The sequence below is a fragment of the Rattus norvegicus genome, chromosome 10, assembly GCF_036323735.1.
Source record: "Rattus norvegicus strain BN/NHsdMcwi chromosome 10, GRCr8, whole genome shotgun sequence".
Lineage (NCBI taxonomy): Eukaryota > Metazoa > Chordata > Mammalia > Rodentia > Muridae > Rattus > Rattus norvegicus.
This window is the reverse complement of record NC_086028.1, coordinates 61695411-61723260: the sequence shown is the minus strand read 5'-3', so window position 1 is coordinate 61723260 and position 27850 is coordinate 61695411. Positions and strand designations below refer to the sequence as shown.

General features: G+C 47.3%; 1 protein-coding gene and 1 long non-coding RNA gene across 4 annotated transcripts in view; one reads left to right on the top strand and one right to left on the bottom strand.

The window, feature by feature from the left end:
- The window catches only part of Nxn (nucleoredoxin), a 138251-nt gene that overhangs the window by 22547 nt on the left and 87854 nt on the right, over window positions 1-27850 (top strand). The gene's annotated exons all lie outside the window — the stretch shown is intronic.
- Window positions 2095-9550, bottom strand: LOC120095143 (uncharacterized). Of its 3 annotated transcripts, XR_010055685.1 has the most exons (3): window positions 9393-9537; window positions 8743-8892; window positions 2095-2158 (listed from the first exon to the last, which is right to left on the bottom strand). It is a non-coding gene; the product is annotated as an uncharacterized LOC120095143 (long non-coding RNA). The 3 variants fall into 3 exon arrangements; XR_010055684.1 differs by lacking the exon at window positions 2095-2158 and having other exon boundaries at window positions 2374-8892; window positions 9305-9550; XR_005490366.2 differs by lacking the exon at window positions 2095-2158 and having other exon boundaries at window positions 2374-8892.

Below are 27850 nucleotides of genomic sequence, written 5' to 3'. Positions count from 1 at the left end.
TGCTGGTTTGTTTTATTCTGGTTTTTGTTTTGTTTTGTTTTTTTTTTTTTAATCTCATGTGGCCCTTATTGGCCCTTAGCTGAAGATTATCTATTTTTATTTTTTATTTATTTATTTATTTATTTCTTTTTTCGGAGCTGGGGACCGAACCCAGGGCCTTGTGCTTGCAAGGCAAGCGCTCTACCGCTGAGCTAAATCCCCAACCCCAGCTGAAGATTATCTAAACTTAGGCTCCTATTCTCTCCACTGCTAAGGAAACAGACATGGGCTAGAATCCACAGCCTGGTGCATGGTGAGCAAGTATTCTACCAACCGAGCCATACTCCCAGCTTCCTAGAGCAGCCTTTGTTTTACTGTTTGTATGTATGTATGTATGTATGTATGTATGTATGTATGTATGTATGTATGTATGTATGTATTGAGTCAGGGTTTCTCTGTGTAGCTCTGGCTGTCCTGAAACTCACTCTGTAGATCAGACTGGCCCGGAACTCATAGATTCGCCTGCCTCTGCATCCCGGGACTAAAGGTATGTGCCACTATCGCCACTTATTGTTAATCAGCACCTGACACTATACTGTTTCTACTTTGTGCCCGCCATATCTCTAAAGCCTCACAGGATAAACCCTCTGCCCCCATTGTCATCAAGTGCCTTGCTCAGAGTCACCCATCAGTAACACTTGTGGGGCTCAAACTTGTATCTACTGCCGCCTGGCAGCTTGACTTAAACTTTCTGGCAAGCCTGAGACGTGCCCTGGCAAGAAGTAACTGCCTCGAGTTTCTCAGACCACAGAAACAAAACAAACCAGAAGCTACCCTTCTTAGAGCTGGCCTTGAGGGAGTTCTGGTGATGGATGGCGAGTTGTGGAGGATTCTGCATTCCAGGGGGCTGAGGTCAGTGCGCATGCGCGCGAGCTGCAGGGCCTTGCCTTCCAGCACTCAGCTAGCGAGGCTCTTGCACCTAGGTTTAGACCCTCTGCGTGTTGGACACCTTCTTGGAGTATTCTGCGCCCTCATTTTTCTGCTTTTTTTATTTCTGCCCTTGCAGCCTTTCCACTGAAGAGTTCTCAGTTCCTCCAAACAAGGGAACCCTGTTGCCGACCCTTTTGGTCAGTTCAGGCCCTCCTGGAAGGAATGCCACCCCCACCCCCCAGCCCCCATCAGCCTGTCCAGACTCCTGCCTGAGGTTTTACAGTGTGCGTCCACTTCCATACATGGAAGGAGCTCGCCAGCTTGCAGAAGAGCCTGCAGCAGGAGGCTGTTTCCCCACAGCTGACAACCACTCGGCTTACATTTTAAAAAATGTATCGATCTTAAAAGGCCCCAGCTCTCACCGCACGTGTCTATAAAGAGAGAACTCCACTAGCTCACAGAGAGCAGGTTCTAAGCGCCGCAGGTTAGGCCTGAATCCTGAACTTGCTGTATTGACCAACTGTTTGGGGCTCTAGAAAGATTTGCTGATGTGAGAGGCCTTTTGGAAGGAAGAAACAGTCTCTCTCTCTCTCTCTCTCTCTCTCTCTCTCTCTCTCTCTCTCTCTGTGTGTGTGTGTGTGTGTGTTTATCATGTGCGTTGTTACCATGCATCATATACACACTTGTTTTCCTCGGGGGGTTGGGGGGCACTCACATGCCGTGTCAGTACTCTATTCCATTGGTGTCCTTTTGTTTTGCCATTTGATAAAAAGAAAAGATCTGATAGACTCGCTAGAGGGATGTGTAGGATGAAATGAAATAGTTAAGCCAGCCCAGACCTAGACCCAAGTCTTCACGTGTGCAGACCATGAAATCGCTAAGAAGTCTCTTGTTTGTTTGAGAGCTTTGGTTTTTCTCTTGATTTCCTAGGCTGCTGTCTTTACCGGTAGGACGCCCTCACGCCGGGATTGTTCACCATGCCATCTGGTTCTTTCTCCTGCTGCCATCTTGGGTTCAGCCCTTTCACTTCATTTTCTGTCTAGTGGCTCAGAGCCAGTTAATGGTGATCTCTGCGCTTCATTAGAGCGGAATCTGAATTATTTAAAAGCCATCATTGAAGACTGCAATATTCGGGAAGTACATGGCTGAACTCTGCTTGGAGGGTAGTGGGGGGTCCCCTCTAACCTGATGTTCCTTTTTCTGGGTTGTCCACTCAGACACCAGCCGCAGTCTCTGCCTTCGATAAGATCTTGAAAAGAAAACCATACCTGTTAGGCCTTTCCCATCGCGATTTATTTCGAGCTTAAAATAGCAAACCTTAAACTCTATCTCTCTGCCTGCTCCCTTCCCCCACCGGATCCTTTCTTTAATTGTATAAAAAGATTTTGAAATTCTTCCTTGATTCTTCCTGCCTCAGGGGAAAGGGTGAAGCTACCAGCTTTACTGTGGGATGTTGATCTGACACTCTCTCTCTCTCTCTCTCTCTCTCTCTCTCTCTCTCTCTCTCTCTCTCTCTCTCTCGTTAAAAGATTCCCCGTGGTGACAGGTGTGGATTGAGGGCCTTGGATTTGTAAGGTGATGGGCCTGCTTCCTGAGTTAAAAGGCTTCTTTTCAGCAATCTTTGTTTGTTTGTTTGTTTTCTTCCTTCCTTCCTTCCTTCCTTCCTTCCTTTCTTTCTTTCTTTCTTTTTTTTTTTAAAGAAATGACTCCTGAAGCCTCAGGCCACCATCAACCTGCTGGTTGTTTTAACCGTAAGCAGGGCCGTTACTTGGGGCAGATCACTTCTGGCTCTCAAGACTCTCCCCACCACAGAAGCTGCGGGCCAAATGGCCATGATCACAGGGTATGTGGCCTGGTTGCCAGAGCTGAAGGACAGATTATGTCTGCCTGGCAGAACCCCGGTAGCCATAACTAGGCTGAGTCTTGGGTCCGGAGACTGGCCAGGGAGTTGGAGGCCCTGCTGGGCAGCTCCTCTCCAAATTCACTGAGGGAAGTGGGATCCCGGCGGAAGGAGGCCAGAGGAGGAAGGACGAGGCACCCCCTACCCCCCACACATTTGCTGTTTCTCCCAGCGTCAGGGTGTGACTTTAACACTAGTGTGGCTCAGCCACGGAGCCCTGCCTAAGAGGTAGGGAGCCAGGTGGGGCGCCTGCTCTGTTTACCTTAAGTGCTTGTTCCAAAGGAAATCCCCACTGTTATTCACCCTGACTGAGAGTCAGTGCACCCCGGGGAGCTGTTAAAATATGCATTCCCAGGCTGCTGGTTCATTGTTCCTTGCCCAGCTTACAGCACAGTCCCAGAGGCCCTTCACACACGAGGTGGCAGCTCAACCGTCCGGGTGATTACCTGTGTTTCTAACAGGCTCCGGTGCTTCCTGCCCCAGAACAGGGCGGCGTCAATGAGGTGGATGCTGAGAGTAACTATGCAAATGAGTGTGAGCCAGGGGGCTCTGCCTTTCCTTGGCTAGGCTCTCCTTGCGCCGACCAATGCCTCATATGTACTAGCAGTCTGCACACAGCCTCGGAGTGAAGCAGTGTCGGGCTGATTATTTTTGCAGTCATTCTGGCAAATGTTGGAGCCAGGATTTGAACTCTGGCCCTGAAGCTGTGCTGAACTGTCTAATTGACTGAGGGTATCATTAAAAGAATCTCCTTCGGGGTTGGGGATTTGGCTCAGTGGTAGAGCGCTTGCCTAGCAAGCGCAAGGCCCTGGGTTCGGTCCCCAGCTCCGGAAAAAAAAAAGAAAAAGAAAAAGAGTCTCCTTCAGTGTGCTAGGCACTGAGCCACAGGGTACTTTACATACATGGTCTTACTTATCATAAGATCCTAGTAAAGTTAGCATCTCCCCATTTTATGGAGAGGTAAACGTAGGATCAAAGAGATTAAGAGGTATGCCCACTGAGCTAGTACATGGTGGAGTCACAAGGCTGTGGACTTTCCCTCCACATCTTGTTCTTTTTTCCCTAGGCACTGCCATGTCTGGTGGGGGAGCATGGTAGCAATGTATTCAAGAAGCCAATATAGGAGCTGGAGAGAAGTTGGAAGCTCTATCAGGGGACCTGAGTTCAGCTCCTGCCACCCATGTCAGGCTTGTGGCTCATAACACCTAGAGCTCCAGCTCCAGGAAGTCCGATGTCCTCCTCAGACCTCTGTGGGTGTATCTGCATCATGTTCACACATTTAGAGACACACACATGTAATTAAAATTCTTTAAATCTTTGAAAGATAAAAAAGAGAAGGAGATACGTGGCCCCTGTGTTTTGGCGAGGGTTTCTCGGCCACGGTGTAGTGGGAGCAGTGGAGAAGGGTAAAGTGTTCCAGGGATTGAGAGGGCCAGACTCTTGCCCAAGGGAGTTCAGGAAAGTGACTCAAAAACCTCAGTTCCCTAAAGATGGCTACTATGTTGTCAAAGGCTCCTGTGCTGGTGATGTCCACAATGCAGTGCAATTGGGCGGTGGTAGAACTTTGAAGAGGCGGTTCCCAGTGCAAAGTAATGAGATAGTGGGAGCAAGGATTACTGATGGTCTCATGGGAGTGAGAGTGGGTCGTTATAAAGTGAGACCACCACAGCATGCTTCTGGGTGCTTCTCCATATGTCTGTTTCCTTTTCTGTCTTTCTCTGTAACTGGACGGGGGGGTGTCATCAGAGTTTGCATCTGCCTGATCTTAAACTGTAAACCTTTTTTCTGTAAAGAACTCAGCCTCCAGCATTTCGTTATGGCAACAGAAATTGGACTAATACAATGGCCTTCTGAACTTTCAAGCTCCCAGAATCCATCAGCTCCATGTCTTTACTTAGACCAGCTCCCTCAGCACATACCACCTCTCCCTGCCCTAGGGAGTGTCCCTAGCAGCAAAGAAAGAGCCCTTTGAGCAGCCACCAGGGTGAAAACAGCCAAGGTCCCAGGACCCCAAGGACATTTCCAGGTTGTGGTTTGCCGGCCTAATGTAAAGGATCTCCTGATTGGCTGTTCATGGCTCCCAAATTAGCATTTCTGTGCAGAGGCAGAACTGCCAAGGTTCAAGTGGGAGAGAGGGCAGCAAGGTCAGATGGGAGAGACTTGCCCCTAGAGCCTATGGGAAGAGGCACAGGAATGGCTGCGTGCTGCTGTCACCGCGGCCTGCTGGACCCAACCGTTAGGTGGAGTTTAGAGGTATGGAAGCCTCCACCCTTGATATGTACTCTTGTTTTAAAAGATTTAACCAGCACCACCACCTCCTCCTCTCCCCCCTCCTCTCTCTGCTCCTTCCCCTCCTCCTCCCTCCCTCCCCCTCCCTTACCCCCTCCTTTTTAAAGACAGAGTTTCATGCCTGCCAGGCTGGCCTCAAACTGCTGCGCAGCGGAAGATGACCTTACATTTCTGCCCTCTTGCCACCTTGGCCTACGTAAGCTGGAGATGGAACCCAGGGCCCTGGCATGCTACACAGACACCCCATTCACACCCCAGCCCAAGGGTTTAACTTGTAAGACGCACTTGTCCGTTCTGCAGAATTTCTTTAAAGACCCTCTGGTGACTACAAGGCTAACTGCACAGGGCACTGTGCTTCAGACACTGTCACCCCAATGCATGAACCCTGTCAGCATGCTGGCACAGGTCTTTGTGAGCTTATGGAACAGGGCAGTGCTGTCTTTTTATTAGTGTTATTCTTTTCTGGAAGCAGACATTCTTTTTAGTGACTCTTCTGTTGTCTAACCTTTGAGGGCAACCCAGGGATAAAAAGCAATTCACTTGTTTAACTCTTCTGGCAAACTCATCGATTGGTAAGTCGGGGGCTGCTGGGGACTGTGGGTCTGGGGCAGACTGATGGGAGGGTCCTTCATCCCTGGGAGAAGCTTACAAGAATGCAGGTAGGGATTGGTGCAATCTTCTGAGATGCTTTTTAGCTTTTTCTATGTATTTGTGTGTGCACATGCATGTATCTGTGTTTGTGGATGCGAGTGGGCAAATAACAACTTTTGGTGCTATTCCTCCTTATTTGAGGCAGGATTAAGGTTTGTTTGTTTGTTTGTTTGTTTTCTCTTGTGTTTGCCAGGCTGGTGGGGGTTTGAGGTTCCCGGATTCTTCTGCCCCCCCCCCTTCCATTTTCCCAAGGAGTTTTGGGATTATAACTGCTCGTGCTGGCCTGGAGAGATGGCTCAGTGGTTAAGAACACTTGACTGCTCTTCCAGAGGTCCTGAGTTCAAATCCCAGTAACCACATGGTGGCTCACAACCACCTGTAATGAGATCTGATGCCCTCTTCTGGTGTGTCTGAAGATAGCTACAGTGTACTTATATGTAATAAATAATTTTTTAGAGAAACCTGCTCATGCTATATGCCTGGCCTTTCTAGGATCTGGAGATTTGAACTCATGTAGTCAGGCTTTCGTGGCAAGTGCTTAGTATCCCCCACTGAGCTATCCCTGACAGCCCTCTGAAGGACATTTGTATGAGATGTGAAATCTGATTTCTACGTACGGACAGCCAATTCCCATTTCAGACACAGTGCTCACCAGGTAGCATGTTTAAGGTCCCAGCTTTTTCCTTGGGTGGCCCAATTGTGGTTGCTCCCTTAAGCCCTATTTCTGAGTTTGTACCCAGTAATCTGAGATCTGCACATGCTGGAGTTGGGTGTGGTTTCCTGGGAGTTTATGGACTCCCTTACAGAGAAAAGGCTCAACCTGGTCAGGGAGACAATAAAGAAGGAGTAGATGGCTTTGAGCTGGGTATACAGGGGCTCCTGCCTCGCAGGGCAGCAGAAAGGAAGATAATGTTCTAGAGAGATTCTAGCTGTGAGCTCACAAGTGGCCTTAACTGTACTGTGGCTAGGACTTGACTATTCTCAGAGTTTGTCCTTGCCCAATTCCTGAAACGACGCTTTGCACAGAGGAACGCTGCAGAGAAGTTGGGGATATAGCACCCCATAACCTGCACCTACAACAAGGGCTTTACATAGTCTCTTCTGCCAGATTCTCCAGTCTTATGAAGTGGGTGATGGTGATCTCCTCTTCTCTAGTCTGGTAGCTGAGGACCTAAGGAATGAAGTGAGTTACCGAAGCCATGAAATTAGCAAGTAACGGAACCGAGGTTTAGTCCCAGATTCATCTTAAAACCCAGCAAGCTTTTGTCATAAAAGCTCAACGGACCACCAAGGTGGCCTGTTTAGACCTAGGATCCAAACACAGGTCCCAAGAAGTAATTTTCAGGGAGGAGAAATAGAAGAACACATGGAAGGCGGGAGACAGAGACTTGGAAAGAGGCTTTAGCCCTGTGGGTGGCTTTAGCAGCTGTGAGGGCCTCGAATACAGGGTCTGAGACGATGACTGTGAATGTGAGGAGTATCGCTGCAGTTCTGTCAGAGGAATAAGACTGTTTGGGGAGGTTAAGGAGAGGGTGGGGCTCACCACAGGATGAGACCACAGGCTTGCAGGACAGTTTAGAGAGACACACTTGCTCTTCTCCCTACAGATAGATCACACATTGTTTGCTGTGTGTATTGAGAATGCAGTTCTTAGTGTTCTCCTCTGGTGAATTTTTGGACATCACCATTTTGGAAAAGCCTGTTTCTTTTCTTTCTGTAAAAAAGATGTTTTTATTCTTTGAGAATTCCTTTTTTTATTTTTAAAAATTATTTTTAGAAGCCAGGTGTGGGGATACATACTTTAAATCCCAGCACTGGGGAGGTCAAGGCAGGCAGATCTCTGTGAGTTCAAGGCCAGCTTGGTCTACAAGGTGAGTCGAGAGGAGCCAGGGCTCTGTTACACAGAGAAACCCTGTCTCTTTAAAACATATACACATACACATACACATACACATGCATATGCATATGGATACACATATACATACATATACATATACATACACACATACATATACATTCCTTTTAATTGGGACTGCAGAGATGGCTCAGTGGTTAAGAGCACTTGTTCTTCCACAACCACCTATAAGTTCGGTTCCAGAAGACCCAGTGCCCTCTTCTGGCTTCTGGCTTCTGCAGCAGTCCTGACATATTGAGAAGTCACTTTAGCTTCAATCCTTCCCAACTCAGGCTCTTAGGATCTCTGTGCTCTCTCTTCCAAAGTCCTTTAGCCTTTGGGTGTGATAGATGTCCCATTTGTTGCTGAACACTCTACCTACTCCTTATTTATTTATTTAAACTTTAGCATCTTTATCACAATTGTTAAGGACTCTCTTCAGTGGCTTCCCGTCTGTCTGCACTGTTTCTCTTTTTGGAAGCAGGAGAGGTTGTCACAGAAGCCTTCAACGTCTCTCATTCTCAATTATGTAGTCATCGGTACCACTGCAAAAGAAGCTTTCTTGCCCATAGTAGCTGGCAGCAGCATGAACCACAGACATCAACACAGCCAGCCCCAGCAGCAGAGACCACGGAACTCAACATGGCTTCCAGAAGCAACACAGACCGTGGACATCAACATGACCTCGGGTGGTAACAGGGCTCACGGAAACTAGCAGGGCTCCCAGCTGCAGTACAGACCATGAGGTCTTTTGAGAAGGCTTCATCCTGAACTATTTCTCACATGTCTCACATGATCGTGCCACTGGGCACATGTTCAGGGTAGAGCCTGCAAGAACTCCATGCCGTTGCACCCCACCCTGCCAGCCCAGCCCTACCTGGAGACTCCTTTGTCGCCAGCAGCCTCACTCCCATACCTGTCGCCGCCACTGCTTCTCCCGTTCCACCTCCTTCTGCTTCCTGCATGCACTGCTGGGTTCTGCCGTCTTTCCCACTTCTCCATCCCACATTCATTTGCTAGAGTGCTACTGCGAACTGTTGTGTGCCACAGAATGCTTTTTTTTTTTTTTGCCCAAACAGCTTTATATGTAAATACTTACTGTAATCCATGATCTGGTTCAAGTTTTCTGGTAAATACTGGACTACTGCAGAGACTCATCTTGGATATCCTGTGGTTACCCGGGTCAGGGTGATCTTGTGGCTGGGCAGGATCCGGATGAGCTCCAGGTGTGGACTTTTTATTTGACAACCTGAGGGTTTCGGAATGAGCATATTTCTCCACCCACCCCCCTGTAGGGTAACTCCAATTCAACTCACTTATGATGGTCTAAAATTGTCCCCTTTCCCCACACCCTTAGCCGCAGTTCCTAGAGTGCTTGGGTGAGCCCTTTGGGTAACTGACATCATTTAAGGAAAGTCTGCTTTGATTTTAGACCCATTTTTCTCCTCCTGGTGTGTTTCACAGTTGCCAAGTGTTTTGTTATTGCTAACTAAGAGTTTCCCCCAGTGTTGCCCCTGCTTAGAAGGTAACACAGACATTAGTAACTGTAATTTTTAGAATGTTGACCTCTGCCCGGACTTTTCTGGATTTTTCTATTGGTTTTAGTGTCTTAAGAGTGAAGAATACTAGGACTCCTAAGGTAAATAAGTAACATTTCTTACAGAGCACATGTGCCCCTAGTGAGTCCTAAGGAGGCTGAAGCAGGAGGATCATGAGTAGAGTAGCAGAATATACATGGCGTGTTTTAACCTGTTTTCAGCTTCTGGTTCCCTCAGGCTGGCTTTGAACTTGCAGCCCTCTGTCCGAAGCCTCCTGAGCTGGGATTAGAGGCATGTCCAGCATAGTTTACCCACTTCTTAGCATAGTTCTGTGGCGTCTGTAGCTGTCCCCATTGTCATCCCCAGGGTGTTGTCACCATAGCAACGGGAAGCTTTACTCACAACAGCGACCTGCCATTTTCCTCTTCCATTCAGCCCCTAATAATCACCACTGCACTTCCTAGGTGTATGAGTTTGACTGCTCTAAAAACCTCAGACAACTGAAATCTCACACTACTGGTCTCTTCAAAGTTTATGTTGTAGCATGTATCAGAACTCTTTTCTTATGGCTGAGTAGAGCTCCACTGCACATATAAGATGTATTGTCTTTATCCGATGTCTGTTGATATAATATGGACCTGACTTTTTTCTGGGGATCAAACTTTGACCTTCATGTGTGCTAGGTAAGTGCTCTGCCACTGAGTACTTTCCGTCTTCCAGAAAGAAACAACGTTGCTTTGTGGCATTTACGAATCAGTTTTCTTCATAACCTAATTTTATTTTTTCTGTACATAAAATGGACTAGCAGTGAAGTACTATTTTTTACTTAGTTTTTTATTTTTAACAGGAGGATCTTAGAGATTCTTTAAATTTTTTAGATTTATTTTATTCATGTATTCGAGTGCTTTGCTTGTATGTATGTGCAGCACATGCATGCCCTGTGCCCACGGAGGCCAGAAGAGTCTGTTGGACTCACTCGGACTACAGTTACAGGGGGCTGTGAGCCACCTCGTGGGCGCTGGGAGTGGAACGCAGGTCCTCTGCAAGGGCACTAAGTGCTCTCCACCGCTGAGCCATCTCTTAGCCACTCCACCCTGCTTTAAAACTTTACTTTTAGACTGTACGTGCTAGTGCCTGCTAAGGCAGGGGTGGGCATGGGTCTGACATGGCTCCTGGGAACCAAACCTGGGGCCTCTGAAAGTACAGCAAGAGCGAGCCATCTCTCCAGACCTGCTTCTTATGTTCCGGGTGTGTGTGTGTGTGTGTGTGTGTGTGTGTGTGTGTGTGTGTGTGAACTAAAACAATTGTAATCACCAGTGTCTGAACACTGGACAAGGCAGTGTGGAACGTGTATCCCGGAGGAGAAGAGTCTTGCTGGGAGAGGGGTGGCTACTCTGGACCCTGCCCCAGCATCTTTAGGTCTTCACTGAGCGCTCAGGAACCCCTGGCCAGCACGTCTCAGTAGAGCCTCCCTTCCCCTGTCTGTGACTTCTCTTGGAAGTCTTTGGAATCAGTTAGTTAATACAGTTGTTCAGTGGGTCCCTTCACACAGGACAAATGCCTCAGTTGAGAGATGTAAAATCTACAAACATTTTAGTCAAGAGAGAATTATGGTGCCCAAGGAGACGCTAACCCTAATATTTACCTTTAGAAATTGACAGCTTATTTTAAAGCAGTGAAGTATGTTTGGTGCAGGGCAGGGAGGATGGGGTTAGATCTGCTAACCCTGGAGTAAATCCCAGGATGGGAGGTACATGCCGTGGATTTACAGCCCTGCCCTAAGTCCTGTCTAAGGTTCTGAAGAGTCTTCAGGGGGCTGTCAAGTGAGGCAGGCTGTGAGGGGCCGTCCCACACAGGGAGGGTGACTGGTGGAGGAGTGTCTTCTGGAGAATCCAATCCTGATATTTTGCCGACTGATTCTCAGTAGACCTGCTGCATTTTAAAGTAGCCCCAACCTCTTTCCCTCTTCTTCATTTTTTAAAATAAAAGCATTTATTAGGATATTTGCCTTAAAACAACAACAGCAGCAAGACAACCTAACATTGGCATAACTAACACAGCACAGTTAAAATGCGGCACTTGGGAGGCAGAGGCAGGAGGAGCTCTGCAAGTTTGTGGTAAGCTTAGATATTGAGTCCGAGGCCATGTGAGACCCTGTCTCAATACAAAAAGAAAAAGGAAAGAAAAGGAAGGAAGGAAGAAAGAAAGGAAGGAAAGAAGGAAGGGAGGGAGGGAGGGAGGGAGGAAGGAAGGAAGGAAGCACTAACATCAGATTACTGAGGAAAACTGAAACTCATGCATGTGTCCACACACATACAAGCACATGTGCACGTATGAACTGTGGACCTTGTTAGAGGTAAAGCGCCCTCAGCTTTTCTTTACGTGTATGACCACATGTGTCTTAGAAACTCAGAGTGTCTTTGGATTCTGTTTCCACACAGGACTATATTCTTCTGAAAGATGCTCTCTGATGACTACAAGGTGTTTTACCACATAAACACACTATGGTTTACTCAATGTTTTTTCCATGAGGGAAAACTAAAGCCGCTTCGTACCTCGCTGTTGTCATTGGGCAAGTCACGAACATCTGTGTATACGTTGCGTGTGTCTCCCAGTCGCAAGGGTATGCACCTAGGCGAATTAGTGCATCAGAGATTCTGGCGTGTGCGGGGCTCTGGCATGATCCCAGCACTGGGGAGAAAGGATTGTGATGCTGCTTTCTTTCCTGTTTCCCTCTTATTTCCTTTGCAGTTCATCTTTTTTGTTAGCATTGCTTTAAATCTGCCCCTCCCCCGACGCTGTTAACACTGTTATTTCTTGTTGTGCTGATTCTTGTAGGGCTTTATTACCGTTGCTGCCTGGTGGATGCTAGGCAGGCACTCTGAGTTACATTCCAGCCTCAGCTGCATTTTATTGCCTTATTGACCATTAGTCCCTTAATTGTATTTGTCTTAAAAACATTTTTTTTTAGTGTACAAGCAAACATACGTCTTATTTTCTTAATTTTCTGGTCTGCTCTTACGTGCCTCGTTTCGACTTTGTTTCCACAGCTTCAGACTCTTCACTGCTTTTTTTTTTTTTTTCTTTAAAGGAGAAAGTTTTGTCAGGTCCTGGGTTTGCCCAAAGGCAGGGCGTACCTCTTCCTCCTCCCTTTCTGCCTTGGTACCCAAAGACTTTTAGCTCCTCAGAGTCCTGATGGGAGCATGCGTGTGTGTGTGTGTGTGTGTGTGTGTGTGTGTGTGTGTGTGTGTGTGTGTGTGTGTGTGTGTGTGTTTGGGCACCTCAGGTCTGTGCTCTCATCCTTCTGTGTTTGTGAACGCCACTGAGACAGGATCGTGTCAAGCCTTCACACTGACCAAAAGCAGTGATGGTGACCGCTTGGCTGCTTGTCGCACAGATACACGCTCTTTGCCCACCTGTAGCCACATTTTCATCCCATGCTTTCAAATACTGCTCTCAAGAGCAGACGCATTAGGTGAGCGATGTGCCTGCTCCAGCAATTCTTGCCCCTCCAAATAAGGGGCCTTTGGTAGGGATCCACTGGTGTCTCTGTACGTGGCTGTGACTTCCCACAGGTCCCTTCCGAGCCTGGCGACTTTCCAATCTGGTCCCAGCTATGCTGGTTTTATCTAGCAGCAATTCCCTTTCCTTCCTCATGTCCTTAAATCAAGCTCGAGATTTCTGGGTTATTACTTAGGGAGGAGAGACTGCCCGTAAGCCAGTGTTGGATACCTCTGGCTTTTTCCACTGAATGAGCATTTTTCTTCCCTGGCTGTCCTGTCACTAAGTGCTGCTCCGGGCCTTGTGACTTCAAAGCTGTTTCCTGCTGTCCTCAAACTAAAACTAAAGCAAGAGACATTTCTGAGTTCCTTAAATAATAATAGTGGTAATGATAATAATAATAATAATAATAATAATAATAATAATAATAATAATGATAATAAACAGGAATAATAAAGCACCCTGTGTCTTCTCAGCTTTTCATGTGGCTTCTAGCGCTCCCCTGCCAGCATGACCTGTTTTGGGGCTGCCAGCTCTCCTCCCTTTGATGTCTGTCTCCAGGATACCTCCCTGGAATCTGTTCTGAGAGGAGGGAAATTGCTGCTGTGAGTTGGGGCTGGGGAAGGAGGGCCAGGTGGGGGGAACCCAGGAACTTTGTGGATCTGTGCCGAAGGAATTCAGATTGAACTGGCAGTGACCCCGGAGGAGCGGTGTCCTTCCTGATCATTGGGAATATTTCAGTTCTTCCCTCCCTTTCTCCATCCACCCACATTTGCCTTAAGCTGCTGTTTATGCTCACTGTGTAGAGATGAGCGCCTAGCGACCCTGAGTTAGTCTTTGTCTCCCAAGTGTTTCCAGGCAGCGGTGGGCTCCTCTGTTTGCTCTGGCCACTAACGCCGTGGAATGCTTTTAGTTATGCACTCCCTCTCCTTTCAGTAAAACCTAAATTTTTGTTATTATTACAGAGACTTTGATATACACATCTAGCATCTCTTATTTTGAAAGACTTAGAGCCAGAAGTATTTCGAGTTCTGTTTGTTTGGTGTCTGGAATACTTCCATAGACTTGACTGCTTGCACATCCCAGATCAGAAAAATCCCAAATTCTAACTATTCCAGAGGCCAAAACTTTACAAGCCCAGAAAGGAGATACCCAAAAATGTTCAGAGTTTCAGGTTTTCTTAGAGATGTACCATCGTCATGATCATGGTGTGTGTGTGTGTGTGTGTGTGTGTGTGTGTGTGTGTGTTATATGTATATGTGTGTGGTGTATGTGGTACATGTACGTGTGTTGTGGTGTGTATGTATGTGTGTGTATGGGATATATTTACATGTGTGTGGTATGTGTATGTGTGTATTTGTGTTTGTGGTATATATATGTACTTTGTGTGTGGTACATGTACACGTGTGTGGTGTGTACATATAGTATATAGTATATATACTATATATGTGTATGTGTACAATGTGTATGCTTGAGATGTATATGTATCTGTGGTGTATATATGTACATTGCATGTATGTGTGGTGTGTATGGTACATGTGTGTGGTGCATGTATATGGTGTATACATGTACAGTGTATGTATATGGTATATTGGGACAGGGTCTTTCACTGAACCTGGAGCTAAAGCTGGCAGCCAGCAAGCCCTAGCAATCCTCTGGTCTCTGTCCCCACCTCTCCAGTGCTGGGTTACGGATATAGCAGAGCCATGCCTGGCTTTTTCCATGGGTTCTGGGGATTCAATCTCCGGTCCTCCTGCTTGCTCAGCAAGTGTTCTTGCCGGCGGGGCCATCTCCACAGTCCCTTTATACTACTTGATATTCATATCCATCCTGTGGATTGGATATTACAGTCAGGCAAATTAGCCTATACATTATTTTCTGTAGTGACCTTCTTTTGATTAGCTGTTAAATCATATTTGTCTTAATTAATCTTAAGCCTTCTTCAACTTGAAGATGAGAGCTCTAATTAAGTTTCATATCAAGTGAGCCAGAAAAGTGCAGCGAAGGGCAGGATATTGGACTCTACAGAATGTCAGAGAAACCAAAGCAAGGTGCGAAAGTATGGCTTGGCCATTGAGAGCTTTCACCGTGCTTGTCGAGGACCCATGTTTGGTTCCCAGCACCCATGTTGGACAGCTCACAACCTCTTCTAACTCCAGCTCCAGGGGACCCGGGGTTCTCTCCTGGCCTCCGTTGGCACCTGTACTCACATGCACACAAACACACACAGGCCACACTATTTAAAAATAATAAGAATAGCCAGGCATAGGGCACACACCTTTCATCCTAGCACTTGGGAAGCAGAGGCAGGTGTCTCCTTTTGAGTTCTAGCTCTGACAGCAAGTTCCAGGTCAGGTAGGGGTACATAGTGAGGCCTCGCACCAATAACAAAACTATAATATAATAGCAATAAATTTAAAAAAATCACCTAAAGCATGAATTCACATGCGTCTCAGGCAGACAGCTCTGGCTGGAGCCAAGCCTGCCTCTCCTCAGGCCTGGGAGGCTCTGGAAGGTGTAGTTTGTTTGCTCCTACATATTTTGTTGTTGTTTCTCTTTTTGTATTAAACTTTTATCTTATGCACACATGTGTCTAGTCAGAGACATCATCAGGCCTTCACAGCGCATGAAGGGGACTTGGTTGAGGGTCACTCAAGCCGTCTGGGAAGCTATCCTCTGTCCCTTCTCAGCATGTGTTGGATCCAAGTCCTGCAATTTTGGGGAGATACTCCAAATTTCTAGAATTTATATCCTTTCGGTAAAAACGGTTATAGGAATCCAACTTTAATTTGTTTATATTTGCAAGTTAGGGGGAAAAAGCCACTGTAAGCCACACGTTCTGAAAACCTATTCAGCCTGTAGCTTTGATGCTTGATTAAAGGGTAAAAAGCTGCTGTGGTGTGTGTGTGTGTGTATGTGTGTGTGTGTGAGTGTGTGTTCACATGTGTAAGTGTGTGCATATGTGAGTGTGAATGAGAGTATGTGTGCATATGTGAGTGTGAGTGAGTGTATGTGCACATGTGTAAGTTTAAGTGTGTGCATGTGTGAGTATGAGTGTGTGTGCATGTGTGACTGTGAGTGTGTATTTAGTATGCATTAATTTGTACCACAGGGGTGGGGCAGTTAGAGGGCAAGTCCTGATGTCACCCCTTCTATTTCCCTTCGCTCCTGCATATGGTGCTTGCGTGCTAAGCTGGCCCATGAGTGTAGGGATTCTGTGCCTCCCATCTTGCCATGGGAGTGCTGAGATTACAAATGTACACTATTGAATCTGGCTCTAGGTAGGTTCTAGGATTTGAACTCAGGTCCTTACACTTGTACAGCAAGAACTTTACCCACTGAGCCACCTCTCCATGCTTGTACCCCATACTGGTCAGGCATCTGTAATATTCTTCTTTCTTGGCTCTTTGTGGAGTTGGGGTTAGGAGTGGTGACACCCCCATTCTCCTTGCTTTTATTCTCCTTGTATCTCTCACTTAGGTCTTTTCTTCCACAGCAATGTACTGTTTGTTGATTTTTAGGACCTGGGACATTTGGATCTCTGAGCCATGAGTGCCATGCAGAACATAGCATGTCTGGTTACAGGAAGGACTTTTTCTGGTACCAGTGCTGGACTTGGTGATGCACTGTGTGCAGAAGCACAGAAAAGCTGCCCTTGCTATATGCGCAGCCACTCAGCAGGTCCTTGCAGCTACAGAGCCTCAGGCAGAGCACGGCCTTTCCAAAGGAGGTGCAGGAAAAAAGATGAGAAATGGAAAAACAAAAGACTTTGTCTTTTGTGAATTGTGCACGTGCATGTGTGCATGTGTGCATGTGTGCATGAGTGCGTATGTGTGCATGCACCCCCTCTGCCTGCATGTGGAGGTTGGAGGACAACCTCAGGGATCTGCCACTTCCTTCCACCTTGTTTGAGACAGGGTCACTTTTTTTGTTGTTCGATACTGTATGTGTCAGGCCAGTTGGACTATGACTTTTAGGACATTCTTTTGTCTCTGCCCCATCTCATGGCAGCAGTCCTGGGATTGCAGATGTGCCCTGCTTTTTTGTGGGTTCTGAGGAACTCAAGTCCATGGCAAGCACTTTATCCCACTTCTCCAGCCCTTGAAATTTGTTTTGTGTATAATAGAAAAAGATTGCTTTAGCTAATCCCCCCATGACAAATGTTCATACAGCTTTGACACCCCAATGTGCGACTTCTGTCATAGGCTGAATTGAGCGACACGCTGATGATGGGGGGCAGGGTGGTGGTGGCGGCAGACTCTAGTCATCCATCGGAAGGGAACAGATGTAAACAAGAGAGAGACACCGCGGCCTGGTTTTCTCTGGGTGGGTTTGAAGGATGTAGCTGTTGTGGAGTGTGTGACGTGGTGTAGAGTGGCTTTGTTTAGAAAGATCACCACAGTCAGTGCCAAGCTGGGTCTCTATCTCTCAGCTCCTTTACACAGAGCTCTTTCTGTAGCTTACCGGCACCCAATAAAAGATGCTCAATAAACTCAGCCAATGAGCCGGCAGGCAGTTCACCTGCAGAGGGGCTGCTGTTTCCCTTTGATGGGACTTGTTTTCACCATCTCAAATCTTGCTTTTCCTGCCTTACCCAGCAGCCTCCAGGTCTTTCCAAGCCTCCTGGGCCCATCCACATCTTATACCCTGACCCGACTTCATAGCTTTCTATCCCAGAGCTGCCCTTTCATGGACTTCCTCAATGGTTGTCTGACCACAAGTTGGCACTGTCCTAATCCAGTTGGCACCCCCAAACCCCAGTTGTCTGACCATAAATAGCCTTTGGTTGATGCTGTCGTAATCCAGTGGTACCCCTGAACCCCTCTTTCCAAGACTCTGGCTTCTCCACAGACCACACAATACAGACGAGGTGGTAAGTTTTACAAGAGAATCCCCAGAAGCTTGGGAATTGGTGTGGAGTCCTGCGGTGGTTTTAAAAAACACAGCAAAAAAAAAAAAAAAAAAAAAAAAAAGACGTAATGATGAGTGACAGCCAGCAGCAACGCCATCCAACTCTGGAACTGGAATAGAAGAATGTTCTTCTAACTTGGACTGGAAGTTGGCCAGCTGTGGGATTTTATTGACCATAAGTTGCTAATTCAAAGGCTTTTCCAGCCATGACCCCTGGTTTTCTTCTTACTGCACTTCCTACATTTCCCGGAGTCTGCATTTATGACTTTTATCATCATAAAGTTCAAAATGAAATACCTACTTAAAAATTAACTGAGGCCCGTGAACAGCGCGTCATTTGTTAGTGTGCGTAGTGAGGCTTGCCCGCCCTCCCATCTCCTCCATCTGTTTATTTTGTGATTAATAAAAGGCAGAGCATGTTTGTGCTCGAGGCCGAAGATCTTGGCTGCCTGTGTTGGAATCTGTGAATTTAGTCCAAATTGATACTGCCCTGGTATTTGTGGAGGCTTTTATTTATTTATTTTAGGAAAAGCTGCTTAAATGAAGGCACATTTCCCCCCCTAAAGCTGACCACATAGAGTTCAGGATAAACAGCTTTCTAGTAAGAGGTTTCCGAATAATAGGGCTGTGGATTTACTGTAGGGGTCTTGAGTGAGTTTTCAAGGCATTGTTTTAAGTTGGTGGGAGGCCCAGATGAAAGGAGAATTTCATGATAAGCCCCTCCGTGAGTCATTTCGTGCAGCAGTGAGGCATTGAGACACTCGGGTTTGCTTTCAGTCCTCACGCAAGAAGTTCTTGCTGGCAGAAGGCTACTGAAGGCCACGCTGCCCCGCGCTGCAGAACCGGCCCTCATTGGGCTGGGGTTTTAGAATAGTTCTGCTGTGAACCTCGTACCAGAAAATCCGTCCTCCCTCCCCCATCTCCCCTCTATGCCTATGACAGGGTTGGCGTCAGGTCTACCTTCCTCCTTCCTTTGTGCCTTTTTTCCCTTCTGTGAACAGTCACTTAATTTATTCCTTGCTGCTTATCATTTTAACAATCAGGCTTTTCTCCCTGGGCTAGGCTCTTCTTCAGAGGCTTGCCCTGCCTCTGTCTTACAGTGTGCGTTCACCAACAAGCGTCGGCTTCTATGCTGGCAAGCACAAAGCTGGAGAACAGAATCAGAAAACCAGAGTTGTTAGAGTCAGCTCCCTGGGAGCCCTGTCATGCTAGGCTCAGTGTGCCAATCGAGGGGTCAAGTAACAGACACAGAGAAAGGAGATTGATCCGGTGTGCCACATTGGGAAGAGGAACAAATAAAGGGGTTCAGGGGTCCTCAAGTCCATCTTCGGGGTCTTGACATGAGAGTTAGGTGTTCAAGTAGAGGACAAGAGGAACGCTTAGAGGAGCCATCAAGACGTGGTGCTGTCCATTACTGTCTGGGCCATAGTCTCTCTCTCCTGCAAGGTGGTCTGGTAGTATCAGAACTTTGAACTTGTTTCCTGAGACACAGTTTCCGGACCTTACTAACACTAGGCTCAGCCTTTCCGTTCTCTCAGCTTGAGATTCCTGGGAAAATTCCAGTCTCCCTGGGACCGTTGTTTCAGCAGTCTGATATCAGGGGGCGCGGCACAGTGTCCCTGCCAGGACAGTCATACCTGGGATTCCAGACACTAATTGGTCTTGAAGATTGGTTAGGCCTCTCTGCTCCTCCTTACAGTCTTAACTGTTTCCTCTCAGTGGCAAGACAGTGTTCACTGTGTGCTAATAAATGTTTTCCTCTTTAAAAAGGTCAACCAGGAATGCCTGCTCCCCTGGCACTCTCAGGTACTGGGAGACTAAAGCAGGCGGATCATGAGTTTGAGGCCGTCCTGGGATGGATGGGATGGTAGGAGACTCTTATGGGGAGTTGGAGGGAGGATGAAGGAGAATGGGAATGAATAATTCTTGTTAAGCTTCAAGTTTTTATGGAGAAATCAGGCTGTTTTATATACATCTGATGGCAGTATAGATGGGCAGACAGATAACGGATTGCCAGGGGGATTGACCCACTAGATTATGGGGGTTGAAAAGACTCCTGAGAAGCTTGAGAAACTGGTCAATATTTATGAGGTCCTAGAATCCAAAGACAGGACAACCTGGTGCTCAAACGTCCAAAGACCAGGAGAGATGGAGAGAACTTTCTTCCCAGTCAGTTTTTATCTCTGTCAGGGCCCCTGATTGGTTGGTACCTGCCCTCTCCGAGGGTGGCTCTCTCCCACTCAGCTCACTGACTTGCACACCAGTCTTCTCTGGAAACACGCAGACATGCACCCTACTAGTTGTCTCCGTGTTCCTCCGTGTGGGATGGCCACAGAGCTAACCCTTCTGAACAATGCTTGTGATGGGTTATCGATAATTGTCAGCTTGACAGAAACCTAAAATAACTTGGGAGATGGGCCCCTAAACAGGCAGGGCTATCTTGATCATGGAGACTAAAGTAGGAAGACCCCGTGTAGTGAGGGTGGTGCCATTCCCCTGAGGCCCTTGACTGTGTAAATGGAGAAGGAACTGAGCAGAGCATGCATTTGTTCTTGACATTGGATGCAAGGTGACCTTCCAGCAGCTGATGCTGCCTCCTCACCATGATGGACTGTACTTAGAGCTGTGAGCCAAGACAAACAACAACAACAACAACAACAACAACAACAACAACAACAACGACACCAGAAGCCAAGCCTTCTCCCCATAAATAGTTTGTTATCAGAGTATTTTTTATTACAGCCATGGGGGAAAGAAGTTAAGACAATGTTGAAAAGGAGTGATGAGAACAGCACCGGGGACAGTCATTTCAGAGGTGCTGAAGTAGCTTGGGATACAGGATAAAAACCACAACACTTAACAGTGGTGGCTGTAGGGTACTGGAATCCCAGCATTCAGGAGGGGAAGGGAGAAGGAGCAGGAGTTAAAGGCTAGCTCGGGCTTCATAGAACCTATCTGAACCCCACCCTGTCAAAATAATAGTGGCTTTGGGGAATGAAAAGAAGCAGAAAACCATTTCATTTTGTTTTATACTAAAGCTTTATAATAATAAATAATAACTAAATTAGACTTTAAAAATACTTCTTTTTAGCCTGACAGTGGTACACATCTGAAGTCCTGGTCACTTGAACCCAGTAGTTCAGCATCAGTGTGAGCAATTCACTAAGACCCTGTCATAAAACAAACATGCCCTTGTCACAGTAGGTCCTGACCTCGAGTTCCAGGCCACACAGAGATAGAACACCCCTTTACCTCAAGACCCAAACCAAATCCAACGACCAGAGCAACAGGCAAACAGAACATTTTAAATCCGTTTGGAAGCCTCCTAAAGAAAAGAGACAAGAAGGATGGGCTGACAGTCCATCAGCCTCTGTGGCAGATGCGTGGTGCTGATGCTGGGAAGTGGCTCTGAAAGCCCGCACCAGCAGCACCGACCACTGAGAATCTATTAAAACCGCACATTCTTGGAGCCCAGCCCAGTCCACCTTCCCTTCTGAATCAGAATCTCTGGGTTGGCACCCAGGAACATTCATCTGGACAGGCACTCTAGGCTTCTCTTCCACCCAAGGTGTTGGGGGTGGGGGTCGGGCTCAGGCACCCTGGGCAAAGTGCTCTACACTGAGCAGAAGCCCAGCCCCTCTAGGTGACTCTGATGCAGATCCAGCCTGAAATAAACAAAGAGATCTCAAGCAAAATAGAAAAGGAAGTTTCCCACAACAACATCATGTTCCCATGTGTTAAAAGCTTTGGATCCTCCTAAGAACTTAGGGTCAGTGAAATGGCTCGTGACCACCCGAGTTTGATCCCTGGGACCCACCAAGTGGAAGGAAAGAACTGACTCCCCAAAGTTATCCTTTGACCTCTACACATAACAACACCCCGGCCTGTGTACCACACTCACCTGCACATATGCACACACATATACATATAATTTAAAAATTTAAAAGAAAATATAAATTTAAAAGAATCTCTAAAACAGCTACTCTAGGGGTAGGACCAGAGAGAAACACAACCCCTATGCAAGAGCTGAGGGGACCAGCAGAAGGGGAAGAGACTTCTGGGAGGTACCTGTCTGCCACAGCCAGGTGGTGCAGTGAGTGGGCGGGGTGACCCTTGGCTAAGCAGCTGAATGGCAGGGAGCGCCGGGCTGTGGCTGGCTTCTCATAGTCATGCGCTATCGTTGGGAAACAAAAAGCCCTTTGCCTGTAGCCTCTGACAATGCTCAGTGTGGCTCTCTGATGTCCTTTGGCTATTTCTAATCTAAAATGGATAAACGTGGGGGCAGGGAAGCCATATCTTGCCTCCTATGTATCTTGGTGGTGGGTTCTTGAGGTCTTTAGCAAACATGGCTTAAGACCCCACCCCTGCTTCCATTTGGAGCTGACCAAGAGGATCAGAGTCCTGTTGGGTGGCAGTCTCAGAAAAGGTAGAGGCCATGAGACAACCGCCACCATCTCCTTCTGCAGAGTGGACAGTAGAGATGGTAACTAGACAGCCTGGGTCCTCACCACAGCTTCCAGAGCCACAGAGTATAATTGGCAGGCGAGGTGAAATTTGCCACACCCGCCCTGTACATCCAATTACTCTGTTATTAGCAGAGGCCCCAAACAACAGCGAAGTACCTAGTGTCTTAGTGGGAACAGCTGCTGTCACTGACGACTTAGAATTCAATTCGTGCTTTCCTTCTTAGGTAACACATTCCCCACGTTTATTACCAGCGCCATGAAATAGCTGAGCAGTGTTAGAAATTACAGTTCCCTGATCTGTAGACAGACCACCAATAGCATACCCAATAAGGAAAGAGGACTAAAGCCTGAAGTTCTAGAAACTGACTTGAAACTGGTCTTCCCAAGAGAGCAGGTAGAATGTTTGACTCCCCTCCTATGATGTGCTTACCATACTGGAGAGAGAGCAAAATGAAAAATACAGACTGGGGTCCACACTGGAGCTGAAAAGAAAATAACCATAGAGATGTCCCTGCCGAGGGACCTCCAAGAGCTCTAGAGAGGATTTTGTGGTGGTCACATGGACCTGCTTGTTCAGGTGCAGAGGGCATGCTCTCCAGGGGGTAGGAAGGACCTATACTGGGTTCCCTGGGGAGTAGCTTGCAGGCCAGGGTGCCCTCTGGAGAGCACAGTGAAGAGAAAGGAAGCTTAGCAACATGGAGCAGTGCAGACGGCTTCAGGAGAACTCTTGGGAGTTTGATGGCAAAAGTGTTTGAGAAGGATGAGAGCCACGATGGAAGAGGAGGAAGCCCAAGGAACTGCAGCAGGGTAGACAGATTGTGGTCTTTCTAGGGTAACAGTCAGGTGTGTCTCCCCATCTGCCTTCAATACTTAAACCAAACTTGGCTCTCCTGCCCGTTTGCTGTGACTGTATTGCTGTTCATAGTTTTCCTGGCTATACCTGTAGCGCTTGTGGGCATGTGTGTGTGGTGCGTGTACACCATGGGTGTGTATGGTATGGGAGCCAGATGAGACTATTTTCCTCTACTACCTTTCCCCTTTCCTCTCTGTTTGTGAGACAGGGTCTTACTGTGTAGTCCTGGCTGTCCTGGAACTCACCGTGTAGACTAGGCTAGCCTCAAACTCACAGAGATCCGCTTGCCTCTGCCTCCCAAGTGCTGGGATTCAGGGTGTGCCACCACACCTGGCTCTACTTGCCCTTGTTTTCTTTGACGGTGTCCCTAGTCCCCAACACTTTGGTATTTTGAGAGGATCCCTCTTTGTAAGGGGGCTGGCCTCGAACTCATAATCCTCTTGCTTCTGTTTTCAAGTACTGAGATAGCTGTGTGCCATCATGGCCGACTCTCCCCCAGAACTTAAAATTCAGCAATGTGTACTACCTGGTCCCCTGGGACCTTCAAGGCCTCCAATGTTCTAGATTGGACCTACCTGCTCACCACAGTGCTCACCCTGGAACTCTCCGGAGGTGACTTTCCAACAGGTTCCATTCCGACGCCAAGTCACTGATCTGGTTCAAGCATTTTCCTTTATTTGTTTTTTTTGCCCGAATACTTAAAAGCGTTACTAAGGAGACCTTACAGAACAGAATGCATCTTTGAGTGCAGAACTTTTAAAACGTAGTGTGTGAGTTCAGCATAGGTTTAATGTAAATGAGAATCAGCTGTCTTTGGACGAAACACTACTACATGGTTTTGTTTCTCTTTAGAAGATTAGAAACGGAAATGAAGCAAGGATCCCAAACATGGCTTTTCCCAGAGTGGCCCATCTGCGTTCCAGGCTGCATGGCTGCCTCTTCCGCTTGGGTCACCCTGGAATCGGAGCTGCCTGTAGGGGCTGAGGGGCACAAGGTATGGTGGGAAATGCTCAGATCAGGATTAACCCAGATCTGGGTTGAAATCCTGGCTTTGGTTCCTGCTAGCCAGTTGATCTCCCTCACACTGCGCACAGAAAGCCCAGCCTTCCTGCACTGTCAGGAGGATTAAGCTAGCCAGAGGCTGGGTAGACAACAGGGCAAAGCTGGGACAATGTCTGTGGACAGCTCCTCACTGTGAAGCAAAGAGCAGAGTAAAATCTGTAAAAGCCAAAAACTGAGAGAGAATGGAGCTGGATTGTAAGGCTCAGATCACATGAGTAGTTAACTGGACTCATTTCACATCGACAACCAACATGTTACTACAGGGCTCACCAACTCACATGCCAATGAGAGGGCCAAGTGGTCCCAGAAAGTGCATGAGGGTCGAGGTCAGCCCAAGGGCAGTCTTCCTGGCACTCACCTGCAGTTGATTGCTGCAAGAACCCGTGATGTAAGGTCCCCTCCCCCTGTTGAAGCATAAAGTCTGTTCTTGTTTTGTTTTCAGATGTGCAGTTAATATTTACATGCTGTTGTTCAGGTTAAGATCTTTCTTAGCATCGTGCAAGCCAGATGAGGCACATAGAACGGTTCACCAGTGCGCGGCCTCAGTCTCACTACATGGAAATTAAGTGTGAATTGCAAACAGACCCTAAGTATGACTCTTCGTTGCATTTACACAGCTAGTTCTAGTGCAGGGTCAAAATGATTTGCTCGTCTCCTGGTTTATGGGTGTCTGCACAGTAAGCCACACACCTGGAACCTTCTTTCCAAGGGAAAGTAAGAGTAATGTTGAGGGCAGTGGTGGGCCACACCAGTCCCAGGACTCAGGAAACAGAGGCAGGTGGGTCTCTCTGAGTTGGAGGCCAGCTTGGTCTACAGGGCAAGTTTCAGGACAGCCAAGGCTACACAGAGAAATCCTGTCTCAGAAACAAACCAAACCAAACCAAACCAAAAAGGAGTACTGTTAAGCTAGCTAAGCAATGACTAGAACAAAACCACAGTGAGAAAGTTCCCTCAGTTAATAGACAGATTTTTAATCTGATGGTGTTCAAGGATGCATGCAATTCAGTAACTACCAGCTCATCCTGCCTACTGGTCCAGAGGGGCTCGCTGGGAATCTTCATTGCCAGCTTCTTTTATGAAGTCAAATGTGTCAAGAATCCTGCATGCTTTCAAGAGTAGTTAGATGTCAGTTGTAATAGAAGGATTGTTAATACACACACACACCATCACATGCACGCATGTACACACACAGATGTTCGCACATAGACACACACATATACATACACATGCACACATACTACACCACACCCACACATACACACACACACATACACACACGCTACACCACACACAGATGCTCGCACATAGACACACACACATATACATACACATACACATACTACACCACACTCACACATGCAGGCACACAGACACACATGCACTCACATGTAGACACACACACTACACCATGGGCTCATAAACACACATTTGTGCAGTGCTTCACTCGCAGAAACTCCTCGTGTGTACCCTCCTCAGCCCCTCCTACGGTTCTCTCTGCATTCAGCCATTCTTCCAGGGGTTTGGCTACAGGGTACTTCTGTGGTTTTTCCTGACCTGTGCGGTTTATCCACACCTCCCCTGCTCAGTTACAAGCAGCTCAGCTCCTCAGAGAAATTAACTGTTAACACAAGCGATGGGGTTGGTGAGACTCAGGGTGATGAAGGATACATGCAGGAGTGACCACAGGGAAGGGGGCTGGGAAGGGGGCTGGGAAGGGGGTTGGGAAGGGTGGTGGGGCTGACGGGGTGGGCGGGGCTGATGCTACATTATTTTCATCATTTTATTTTTTGGGCTGGGACTGAGGCAGGAAGCCTGTGCTGAGAGCATCTTGTTAAAGTTTTGTCTTCTCTCTTTTTAAACTGCTTTCTTCATTTCCCCTTCCTTTTGTTCTCTGCTTCCAGGAGCTCCAAGCCTCGAGCCTCCACGGACATGCTGAGGGTCTGTGGGTGCAGCCTGCCACCCTCCACAGAGCACAATTAGCCATTATTTCTTTTTTATTATTTTGCTTTTGCTTTGTTTTTAGACAGGGTCTCTTTGTGTAGCTTTAGCTGGCCTTGAACTCGACAGAAATCCACCTGTCTCTGCCTCCCAAGTGCAGGGATTAAAAGGCTGTAGTTTAAAAATTCTCTCTCTCTCTCTCTCTCTCTCTCTCTCTCTCTCTCTCTCTCTCTCTCTCTCGATGTGTGTGTTCCCATCAAGGCATGCCTGTGGAGGCCAGAGGATAGCTTGCAGGATCTCAGGGACTGAGCTCAGGCTTGGCTGCAAATGCATTTCCCACTGAGCCATCTTGCCTGTCCCTGCCCTTCTTTCTTTTACCTTCTCTTTCTGTGCCCCTTCCAGCCCCCACCCCCATCAGACATGCCTCGACCTCCTATAGTCTAGGAAATTGTTTTCTTACTGCAATGGGGAGAATCTGACCCAGCACAACTTTTCATTGTTCATAAATACCAGGAATTTATGTGACCATGCTGGTGTGTGTGTGTGTGTGTGTGTGTGTGTGTGTGTGTGTGTGTGTAATGTGCAGTCGACAGCTGTGCCTAGATTCTGCAGCTGTAACACTGTCTTGACTCTTTAAGAGCCTCCAGCATTCCTGAAGGTTCCTGACAGGTAGTCATTTGTAATTTTGCTGAGACAGGTTTGAGCTGCAGCTCTGTTGTAACTCCTAAGTAATTAAAACCTCCGTGTGGAAAACGGGCTCTTTTCAAAAGAGAAGATGCTGCCAGTATTCAGTGTTGAGGGTCCCGGGAGGGGGGATGGGAGCAAAAATATTCAAAGAAATGATCAGTTTCAGCCAGAAAAACAGTGTTTGGGACACACTGAAGACCAGAATGAAGAACTCTGCTGTGTTGGGTACTAGACCCAGCCTCATTCAGACTCCCTGGGGAATAAAGGCATTCATCAAATCTGTTGCAGTGGCTGGAACCAGGGCAGAACTGACTGTGGGGAGCAAGGTTTAGGAAAGTGAACATGGGGCTGACTTATGGAATATGAACATACTAAAAACAAATCAGTAAAAGGTGAAAGATGGCTAAGTTCTGAAGAGAAGGGGTTGAGGACACAGGGTCATCTAAACTGGGCTCATTGGGGCTCACAGAGGCTGAAGCAGCCATCAGGGAGCCTGTATGGGTCTGCACTGGGTCCTCTGCATGTATGTTATGACTGCATAGCGTGGTGTTTGTGTGGGACTCTCTCGCCTGCTCTTGGGACTCTTTTCCTCCTACTGCGTTGCCTGGTCCAGCCTTGACGTGAGGCTCTGTGCCTGGTCCTACTGTATGTTGTCACGCTATGTTCACTTGATCCAGTTTCTGAAGGGAAACTGAGGGGGAGTGGATCTGGAGGAGGGGGAGGGGGGAGTGAGACTGGAAGGAGTAGAAAGGGGGGAAATCGGGTTTGGGATGTATTGTATGAGAGAAGAATAAATTTAAAAAAAATCAGGATGCCTAAGCTACCACTCAATGATAGAATTCTTGTATAGCATACGAGAGAGAGAGAGAGAGAGAGAGAGAGAGAGAGAGAGAGAGAGAGAGAGAGAGAAAGGAGAGGCAGGCCAGAGGTCTCTCTCTACACCTTGCTCAGAATGAATAGATTTGGGGACTTCCGAGGCTGTTTGGATGCACCCTGCTTGGGACTGTCAGGCTCCGCTTACCCCTGTCACTGGACATGGTCGGGCAGGTGCAGTGTGGCTAGCTGTCAAGGGTACTGTGCAGGAAATTCCCGTTTTTGAGTTCTAAGAGGCCACAGGTCACTGACACTTAACTTCCATTTTTTTTTTTTAAATTTCTGTCCTCTTCTGTCTCTCAAGAGTATGTCTGTATTGCTCAGACTTAAAACCAGGGATGATTTTTTTTTTAGATTTATTTATTTTATGTGAGTACA